The sequence below is a fragment of the Oncorhynchus masou genome, unplaced genomic scaffold, assembly GCF_036934945.1.
Source record: "Oncorhynchus masou masou isolate Uvic2021 unplaced genomic scaffold, UVic_Omas_1.1 unplaced_scaffold_461, whole genome shotgun sequence".
Taxonomy (NCBI): domain Eukaryota; kingdom Metazoa; phylum Chordata; class Actinopteri; order Salmoniformes; family Salmonidae; genus Oncorhynchus; species Oncorhynchus masou.
The window spans coordinates 245,746-255,617 of NW_027011005.1; positions in this window are offsets into that span (position 1 = coordinate 245,746).

A 9,872-nucleotide genomic window follows, 5' to 3' on the forward strand; every position below is an offset into this window, starting at 1 on the left:
CACACTCAACTGCTTCATTTTGATATATCACACTCAACTGCTTTAGTGTGATATATCACACTCGACTGCTTTAGTTTGATACATCACACTCGACTGCTTTAGTTTGATATATCACACTCAACTGCTTTAGTGTGATATATCACACTCGACTGCTTCAGTATGATATATCACACTCAACTGCTTCAGTATGATATATCACACTCAACTGCTTTAGTGTGATATATCACACTCAACTGCTTTAGTGTGATATATCACACTCAACTGCTTTAGTTTGATATATCACACTTGACTGCTTTAGTTTGATGTATCACACTCAACTGCTTTAGTATGATATCACACTCAACTGCGTTAGTTTGATATATCACACTCAACTGCTTCAGTTTGATATATCACACTCAACTGCTTCAGTATGATATATCACACTTGCTAAACGCTTTGTATGCCTTAAGTAACCTACTGTCATACCAACGTAACATATCATACTCATTTGAGTGTCCCTGGATTTACATATGCCAAAAATGAGATGTTCTATTGGAGTGGCACAGATTTTAGTAAAATATAAAATATGTTCTGAGACCAGTCATGATGTGTAACCGCAACAGAGCTGGGGTCAATTCCATTTCAATTCCAGTCAATTCCCTTTCAATTCCATTTCAATTCCATTTCAATTCCAGTCAATTCCATTTCAATCCCAGTCAATTCCATTTAAATTCCAGTCAATTCCATTTCAATTTCAATTCCATTTCAATTCCAGTCAATTTCAATTCCAGTCAATTCCATTTCAATTTCAATTCCATTTCAATTTCAGTCAATTCCATTTCAATTCCAGTCATTTTCAATTCCATTTCAATTCCAGTCAATTTCAGAAAGTAAATAAAATTCCAATTTGCCTCATTGAAAAGCATCGTAAGATAATTGGAGTTGGAATTTCAGTGTACTTCCTGGATTGACTGGAATTGAACTAGAATTGACTCCAACCCTGAACAATCCTCAGAAGACTACAAACCTTAGACTTAATCCTATAAATAAACACCAGTCTGTGTAGGACAATTCTTGAATATGTTTGTGCTTGTTGGCTAATTGAGTGTGTGTGTGTTAATTATCGTGGTGTGTACAACACCTGTAGCCTTCATGAGTGTTTGTTTCTGCACTTCTGTCATTTTTCACCCAGATCGTGTGTGTGTGTGTGTGTGTGTGTGTGTGTTTTGTCACCTTTGATTGATCGTAAAACAGCTTGACCAATCCTGTCGGTCAACAAAATGACCCATTGGCTGTGGACTCATCTCTTACCTGGTCACCATTCTCTCCAGTGCACGAACTGGCCAACTAGTCTGTGATGACGTATAACAAACACTAGGGGGCGGGATAGAGCAGAAGGTCTAGAGGAGGGAGAGAAGGCTGACTGTCTGTTAATTAGAGATAATAGAAGATATACAGAGGGATGGAGGGATGGAGAACAGTCAAGGAGGAGAGGTGCAGAAGGGAGAGAGGATGGATGAAAGACTGCAGGGAGTGAATGAGGGGGAGAAGTGCATGTGTGGGCTTCATTACACAGAGTATTATCTGCATCCAAAATGGAAAACTATTCCCGACATAGTGCACTATGCTCTATGGGCTCTGGTCAAAAGTAGTGCACTATGCTCTATGGGCTCTGGTCAAAAGTAGTGCACTATGCTCTATGGGCTCTGGTCAAAAGTAGTGCACTATAAAGGGAATAGGGTGCCATTTGGGATACAAGCTATGATGGATGTTCTGCTGAAGTTCAAGAAGAGGTTATTTTAGCTTGTTAGTGAGTGGACTCTGTCTCAGTGTCTTCTTTCCCAGTCCTCTCACACTGACACTTATCTGTACACATACTTGTTAGTGAGTGGACTCTCTGTATCAGTGTCTTCTTTCCCAGTGTACATACAGTGGCAAGAAAAGGTATGTGAACCCTTTGGAATTATCTGGATTTCTGAATAAATTGGTCATAAAATTAGATCTGATCTTCATCTTAGTCACAACAATAGATAGTGGCAGCAGGGTAGCCTAGTGGTTAGAGTGTTGGACTAGAAACCTGTAAGGTTGCAAGTTCAAAACCCCGAGCTGACAAGGTACAAATCTGTCGTTCTGCCCCTGAACAGGCAGTTAACCCACTGTTCCTAGGCTGTCATTGAAAATAAGAATTTGTTCTTAACTGACTTGCCTAGTTAAATAAAGGTTAAAAAAATAGTGTGCTTAAACTAATAACACACAAATTATTGTATTTTTCTTGTCTATATTGATTACATCATTTAAACATTCACAGTGTTGGTTGGAAAAGTTATGAGAACCCCGAGGCTAATGACTTCTCCAGAAGATAATTGGAGTCAGGAGTCAGCTAACCTGGAGTCCAATCAATGAGACGAGTTTGGAGATGTTGGTTAGAGCTGCCCTGCCCTATAAAAACACTCACAAAATGTGAGTTTGCGATTCACAAGAAGCATTGCCTGATGGGAACCATGTCTCGAACAAGAGAGATCTCAGAAGACCTAATTGTTGACTTGCATAAAGATGGAAAGGGTTACAAAAGTATCTCTAAAAGCCTTGATGTTCATCAGTTCACAGTAAGACAACTTGTCTATAGGTGGAGAAAGTGCAGCCCTGTTACTACAGGAGAGTCTGTCCTGCAAAGATGACTGCAAGAGCACAGAGCAGAATGCTCAATGAGGTTAAGAAGAATCCTAGAGTGTCAGCTAAAGACTTACAGAAATCTCTGGAACACGCTAACATCTCTGTTGACGAGTCTACGGTACGTAAAACACTAAACAAGATGGTGTTCATGGGAGGACACCACGGAAGAAGCCACTGCTGTCCAAAAAAACACATTGCCGCACATCTGAAGTTAACAAAAGAGCATCTGGATGTTCCACAGCGCTTCTGGCATAATATTCTGTGGACAGATGAAACTACAGTTGAGTTGTTTGGAAGGAACACAACACTATGTGTGGAGAACAAAAGGCACAGCACACCAACATCAAAACCTCATTCCAACTGTAAAGTCTGGTGGAGGGTACCATCATGGTTTGGGGCTGCTTTGCTGCCTCAGGGCCTGGACAACTTGCTATCATCGAAGGGAAAATGTATTCCCAAGTTTATCAGGAGAATATAAGGCTATCTGTCCGACGATTGAAGCTTAACAGAAGTTGAGTGATGCAACAGGACCCAAAATGAATGACCCAAAACACAGAAGTAAATCAACAACAGAATGGCTTCAACAGAATAAAATACGCCTTCTGGAGGTGCCCTGACCTCAACCCGATTGAGATGCTGTAGCGTGACCTCAAGAGAGCGGTTCACACCAGACATCCCAAGAATATTGCTGAACTGAAACAGTTTTGTAAAGGGCAATGGTCCAAAATTCCTCCTGACTTATGCAGGTCTGATCTGCAACTACAGAAAACGTTTGGTTGAGGTTATTGCTGCCAAAGGAGGGTCAACCAGTTATTAAAGCCAAGGGTTCACATACTTTTCCCACCCTGCACTGTGAATTGTTTACACGGTGTGTTCAATAAAGACATGAAAACGTATAATTGTTTGTGTTTTACTAGTTTAAGCAGACTGTTTGTTGTGACCTAGATGAAGATCAGATCACATTTTATGACCAATTTATGCAGAAATCCAGGAAATTCCAAAGGGTTCACATACCTTTTCTTGCCTCTGTACCAGGAGTTGTGTGGAACCTATAGTATGTGAATAAACAGAAATGATGTGTGCGCTTGTGGTCTGTATAGTTGATTGATTGCGTACACGTGTTTACTTCCTGCCTCCTCCCCTAGAATTATTAGAACAAGATGGACATCCTCCCTGAAACATGTGTCTCTGGTCCCAGACCTATGACTCACCAAAACTATAGCTAGCTACACTGAGTCATACCATATACACAACTATAGCTAGCTACACTGAGTCATACCATATACACAACTATAGCTAGCTACACTGAGACATCCAGACCTATGACTCACCAAAACTATAGCTAGCAACACTGAGTCATACCATATACACAACTATAGCTAGCTACACTGAGTCATACCATATACACAACTATAGCTAGCTACACTGAGTCATACCATATACACAACTATGCTAGCTCCACTGAGACATACCATAAAACTATAGCTAGCTACACTGAGACATACCATATACACAACTATAGCTAGCTCCACTGAGACATACCATACACACAACTATAGCTAGCTACACTGAGTCATACCATATACACAACTATAGCTAGCTACACTGAGTCATACCATATACACAACTATAGCTAGCTCCACTGAGACATACCATACACACAACTATAGCTAGCTACACTGAGACATACCATATACACAACTATAGCTAGCTACACTGAGACATACCATATACACAACTATAGCTAGCTACACTGAGACATACCATATACACAACTATAGCTAGCTACACTGAGACATACCATACACACAACTATAGCTAGCTACACTGAGACATACCATATACACAACTATAGCTAGCTACACTGAGTCATACCATATACACAACTATAGCTAGCTACACTGAGACATACCATACACACAACTATAGCTAGCTACACTGAGTCATACCATATACACAACTATAGCTAGCTACACTGAGACATACCATATACTTTATTAGTTCATACGGGATGGAAATGTGTGTTCTGCTTTTTTCCCCAACAGCTCCGATAAACACTGACAGATATACAAACACATTAGGTTGGACAGCCTGGAGCAGAGGGCATCCACAGAGCCGCGCCCTATCTACAGATGTAGGATCTTCATTTGATCACTATTTTTGTTGCTGAGAATTTTCCTGCACTGCAGGAACTTCTAGTGTATTTGAGTGTTAAGTCTTCTAAAGTTTGTAATTTCCACTTTGACATTTCAGACATGATTCGACCCTAATGAAAAATGTATTGACCTTTACAAAAACACCCATGAATGATCATCTATATAATAATTCACATTTCCTGTTGCTGCAGGATTGTTTTTCTGCTGTAGCAAACTGGCTCAAATGAAGATCCTACGTCTGTATGAAGTCACACCATATGCCATATGCCATAAGCCACTTCGTTATGCCCTGGCTGGTGAATAAACAAACACAGACAACCGCAATGTGAAGGCACACTGAAAACACACCATATGATGTCACACTGAAAACACACCATATGATGTCACACTGGAAACACACCATATGATGTCACACTGAAAACAAAAAGTAATCCTTCTCACCCCCCCCCCCCTTAAATGATTTAGATGCACTATTGTAAAGTGGCTGTTCCACTGATGTCAGAAGGTGAATTCACCAATTTGTAAGTTGCTCTGGATAAGAGTGTCTGCTAAATGACTTAAATGTAATGTAATGTAAATGTATGAGACATGGGGATAACCACCTTCTCCCCACTCTTAAATCACTGATCTCTTCTCCTGTGTGCTCTGAGACCAATCAACCCAATCATTACTCATATGATCCAGTCCTGTCTGAGACCCATGGACCTGTTATCCTGACTGCACTGTAACAGCCCTCTGGAACCCTGTTGAAGGCAGCCCTCTGGAACCCTGTTGAATGCAGCCCTCTGGAACCCTGTTGAAGGCAGCCCTCTGGAACCCTGTTGAATGCAGCCCTCTGGAACCCTGTTGAAGGCAGCCCTCTGGAACCCTGTTGAAGGCAGCCCTCTGGAACCCTGTTGAATGCAGCCCTCTGGAACCCTGTTGCAGGCAGCCCTCTGGAACCCTGTTGAAGGCAGCCCTCTGGAACCCTGTTGAATGCAGCCCTCTGGAACCCTGTTGAATGCAGCCCTCTGGAACCCTGTTGAATGCAGCCCTCTGGAACCCTGTTGAAGGCAGCCCTCTGAAACCCTGTTGAAGGCAGCCCTCTGGAACCCTGTTGAAGGCAGCCCTCTGGAACCCTGTTGAAGGCAGCCCTCTGGAACCCTGTTGAATGCAGCCCCTGGAACCCTGTTGAATGCAGCCCTCTGGAACCCTGTTGAAGGCAGCCCTCTGGAACCCTGTTGAAGGCAGCCCTCTGGAACCCTGTTGAAGGCAGCCCTCTGGAACCCTGTTGAATGCAGCCCTCTGGAACCCTGTTGAAGGCAGCCCTCTGGAACCCTGTTGAAGGCAGCCCTCTGGAACCCTGTTGAAGGCAGCCCTCTGAAACCCTGTTGAATGCAGCCCTCTGGAACCCTGTTGAATGCAGCCCTCTGGAACCCTGTTGAAGGCAGCCCTCTGGAACCCTGTTGAATGCAGCCCTCTGGAACCCTGTTGAATGCAGCCCTCTGGAACCCTGTTGAAGGCAGCCCTCTGGAACCCTGTTGAATGCAGCCCTCTGGAACCCTGTTGAATGCAGCCCTCTGGAACCCTGTTGAATGCAGCCCTCTGGAACCCTGTTGAAGGCAGCCCTCTGAAACCCTGTTGAATGCAGCCCTCTGGAACCCTGTTGAAGGCAGCCCTCTGGAACCCTGTTGAATGCAGCCCTCTGGAACCCTGTTGAATGCAGCCCTCTGGAACCCTGTTGAATGCAGCCCTCTGGAACCCTGTTGAATGCAGCCCTCTGGAACCCTGTTGAATGCAGCCCTCTGGAACCCTGTTGAATGCAGCCCTCTGGAACCCTGTTGAATGCAGCCCTCTGGAACCCTGTTGAATGCAGCCCTCTGAAACCCTGTTGAATGCAGCCCTCTGGAACCCTGTTGAAGACAACCCTCTGAAACCCTGTTGAATGCAGCCCTCTGAAACCCTGTTGAATGCAGCCCTCTGGAACCCTGTTGAAGACAACCCTCTGAAACCCTATTGAATGCAGCCCTCTGGAACCCTGTTGAATGCAGCCCTCTGGAACCCTGTTGAATGCAGCCCTCTGGAACCCTGTTGAATGCAGCCCTCTGGAACCCTGTTTCAATGCAGCCCTCTGGAACCCTGTTGAAGACAACCCTCTGAAACACTGTTGAAGGCAGCCCTCTGGAACCCTGTTGAATGCAGCCCTCTGGAACCCTGTTGAATGCAGCCCTCTGGAACCCTGTTGAAGGCAGCCCCCTGGAACCCTGTTGAAGGCAGCCCTCTGGAACCCTGTTGAATGCAGCCCTCTGGAACCCTGTTGAATGCAGCCCTCTGGAACCCTGTTGAATGCAGCCCTCTGGAACCCTGTTGAATGCAGCCCTCTGGAACCCTGTTGAATGCAGCCCTCTGGAACCCTGTTGAATGCAGCCCTCTGGAACCCTGTTGAATGCAGCCCTCTGGAACCCTGTTGAAGGCAGCCCTCTGGAACCCTGTTGAATGCAGCCCTCTGGAACCCTGTTGAATGCAGCCCTCTGGAACCCTGTTGAATGCAGCCCTCTGGAACCCTGTTGAATGCAGCCCTCTGGAACCCTGTTGAATGCAGCCCTCTGGAACCCTGTTGAATGCAGCCCTCTGGAACCCTGTTGAATGCAGCCCTCTGGAACCCTGTTGAATGCAGCCCTCTGGAACCCTGTTGAAGGCAGCCCTCTGGAACCCTGTTGAATGCAGCCCTCTGGAACCCTGTTGAAGGCAGCCCTCTGGAACCCTGTTGAAGGCAGCCCTCTGGAACCCTGTTGAATGCAGCCCTCTGGAACCCTGTTGAATGCAGCCCTCTGAAACCCTGTTGAATGCAGCCCTCTGGAACCCTGTTGAATGCAGCCCTCTGGAACCCTGTTGAATGCAGCCCTCTGGAACCCTGTTGAATGCAGCCCTCTGGAACCCTGTTGAATGCAGCCCTCTGGAACCCTGTTGAAGGCAGCCCTCTGGAACCCTGTTGAATGCAGCCCTCTGGAACCCTGTTGAAGGCAGCCCTCTGGAACCCTGTTGAAGGCAGCCCTCTGGAACCCTGTTGAATGCAGCCCTCTGGAACCCTGTTGAATGCAGCCCTCTGGAACCCTGTTGAAGGCAGCCCTCTGGAACCCTGTTGAAGGCAGCCCTCTGGAACCCTGTTGAAGGCAGCCCTCTGGAACCCTGTTGAATGCAGCCCTCTGGAACCCTGTTGAATGCAGCCCTCTGGAACCCTGTTGAATGCAGCCCTCTGAAACCCTGTTGAATGCAGCCCTCTGGAACCCTGTTGAAGGCAGCCCTCTGAAACCCTGTTGAATGCAGCCCTCTGGAACCCTGTTGAATGCAGCCCTCTGAAACCCTGTTGAATGCAGCCCTCTGGAACCCTGTTGAATGCAGCCCTCTGGAACCCTGTTGAATGCAGCCCTCTGGAACCCTGTTGAATGCAGCCCTCTGGAACCCTGTTGAATGCAGCCCTCTGGAACCCTGTTGAAGGCAGCCCTCTGAAACCCTGTTGAATGCAGCCCTCTGGAACCCTGTTGAAGGCAGCCCTCTGGAACCCTGTTGAATGCAGCCCTCTGGAACCCTGTTGAATGCAGCCCTCTGGAACCCTGTTGAATGCAGCCCTCTGGAACCCTGTTGAATGCAGCCCTCTGGAACCCTGTTGAATGCAGCCCTCTGGAACCCTGTTGAAGGCAGCCCTCTGGAACCCTGTTGAATGCAGCCCTCTGGAACCCTGTTGAAGGCAGCCCTCTGGAACCCTGTTGAATGCAGCCCTCTGGAACCCTGTTGAATGCAGCCCTCTGGAACCCTGTTGAATGCAGCCCTCTGGAACCCTGTTGAATGCAGCCCTCTGGAACCCTGTTGAATGCAGCCCTCTGGAACCCTGTTGAATGCAGCCCTCTGGAACCCTGTTGAAGGCAGCCTTTTGAAACCCTGTTGAATGCAGCCCTCTAGAACCCTGTTGAATGCAGCCCTCTGGAACCCTGTTGAAGACAGCCCTCTGGAACCCTGTTGAATGCAGCCCTCTGGAACCCTGTTGAAGACAACCCTCTGGAACCCTGTTGAAGGCAGCCGTCTGGAACCCTGTTGAATACAGCCCTCTGGAACCCTGTTGAAGGCAGCCCTCTGGAACCCTGTTGAATGCAGCCCTCTGGAACCCTGTTGAATGCAGCCCTCTGGAACCCTGTTGAAGGCAGCCCTCTGGAACCCTGTTGAATGCAGCCCTCTGGAACCCTGTTGAATGCAGCCCTCTGGAACCCTGTTGAATGCAGCCCTCTGGAACCCTGTTGAATGCAGCCCTTTGAAACCCTGTTGAAGGCAGCCCTCTGGAACCCTGTTGAATGCAGCCCTTTGAAACCCTGTTGAATGCAGCCCTTTGAAACCCTGTTGAATGCAGCCCTCTGGAACCCTGTTGAATGCAGCCCTCTGGAACCCTGTTGAATGCAGCCCTCTGAAACCCTGTTGAATGCAGCCCTCTGGAACCCTGTTGAATGCAGCCCTCTGGAACCCTGTTGAATGCAGCCCTCTGAAACCCTGTTGAATGCAGCCCTCTGGAACCCTGTTGAAGGCAGTCCTCTGGAACCCTGTTGAATGCAGCCCTCTGAAACCCTGTTGAATGCAGCCCTCTGGAACCCTGTTGAATGCAGCCCTCTGGAACCCTGTTGAATGCAGCCCTCTGGAACCCTGTTGAATGCAGCCCTCTGGATCCCTGTTGAATGCAGCCCTCTGGAACCCTGTTGAATGCAGCCCTCTGGAACCCTGTTGAAGGCAGCCCTCTGGAACCCTGTTGAAGGCAGCCCTCTGGAACCCTGTTGAATGCAGCCCTCTGGAACCCTGTTGAATGCAGCCCTCTGGAACCCTGTTGAAGGCAGCCCTCTGAAACCCTGTTGAAGGCAGCCCTCTGGAACCCTGTTGAATGCAGCCCTCTGGAACCCTGTTGAATGCAGCCCTCTGGAACCCTGTTGAATGCAGCCCTCTGGAACCCTGTTGAATGCAGCCCTCTGGAACCCTGTTGAAGGCAGCCCTCTGGAACCCTGTTGAAGGCAGCCCTCTGGAACCCTGTTGAAGGCAGCCCTCTGG